We start from the raw sequence: 965 nt of genomic DNA on the forward strand, positions 1-965 counted from the left end.
TCCCGAGAGCCCCGGGAGCCGCGGCCGTGTCAGCCGTCCCTCCGCGGTCCCCGGCAGTCGCCGCGCCTCCTCCGGGGTCTTGGCGCGGGATTTGTCCACGCGGGGAGGTGGGCCGCTAGCTGGGTGGGCTCTGGCTCTCGGCGAGCGGAGGCGGTCCCGGGGGCGGAGCCGGGTCTGGGCGGCCGCACCTCCTCCGCAGCCAGAAGGAGGCGGGGCATGCAGATTAGAAACGGCCGTTCGGCGCGGGTAGGACGGGGCAACCAGGGACATGCGATTTGCCGTTCGTAGTGAAGAGGAGGAAACATCTACCCCAAAGTCTCGCGCTGGGGACGGCCGTGTTGTGGACGACGTGAAGGAAATCAGGCCGGGAGCGAGGGTTAGGCTTGTCACCGTGAGTGTAATAGGGATGGTGGGAACATGGTACCCCGGTGGCCGAAACGGAGGGTATCGCTTCTCGGCCTTTTGGCTAAGATCAAGTGTAGTATCTGTTCTTATCAGTTTAATATCTGATACGTCCTCTATCCGAGGACAATATATTAAATGGATTTTTGGAGCAGGGAGATGGAATAGGAGCTTGCTCCGTCCACTCCGCGCATCGACCTGGTATTGCAGTACCTCCAGGAACGGTGCACCCCCTCACTTACAGTTCTCAAAAGACAGACTGAGCTTCTGGTCGCTTTCTTATAAGGCGGCGCCTCCGCTCGTGTTCGCGGGATCCGCTTTTCATTTTCGTCCCCGCCGCTCTCCTTGCCTCTGCTGTTTTTCGTCGCTTTTACGTGCGGAGAGCGTGCGTCCCTGCGCTTCCTTCAGGTAGGTAGCGCTTCTCTCTCTCCTGCCGCGGGGCTTTGCTCCGCGTTGTTGTCCCTACCGGTAGCCCTACAGCCTGCGCCCCCGCTTCCCTCCTTACAGGCTCCAACGTTCGGCAACCTGGCCGCCTCTCTCCCCAACCCACTCGTATCGTTCCC

General features: G+C 61.3%; 1 non-coding gene across 1 annotated transcript; it reads left to right on the plus strand.

The window, feature by feature from the left end:
* The first annotated feature begins 446 nt into the window (after positions 1 to 446).
* On the plus strand, positions 447 to 637 carry LOC140597614 (U2 spliceosomal RNA). Its single transcript, XR_011999436.1, has one exon. It is a non-coding gene; the product is annotated as a U2 spliceosomal RNA (small nuclear RNA).
* The last annotated feature ends 328 nt before the right edge of the window (positions 638 to 965 follow it).

Source organism: Vulpes vulpes, unplaced genomic scaffold (genome assembly GCF_048418805.1).
Source record: "Vulpes vulpes isolate BD-2025 unplaced genomic scaffold, VulVul3 u000000809, whole genome shotgun sequence".
Lineage (NCBI taxonomy): Eukaryota > Metazoa > Chordata > Mammalia > Carnivora > Canidae > Vulpes > Vulpes vulpes.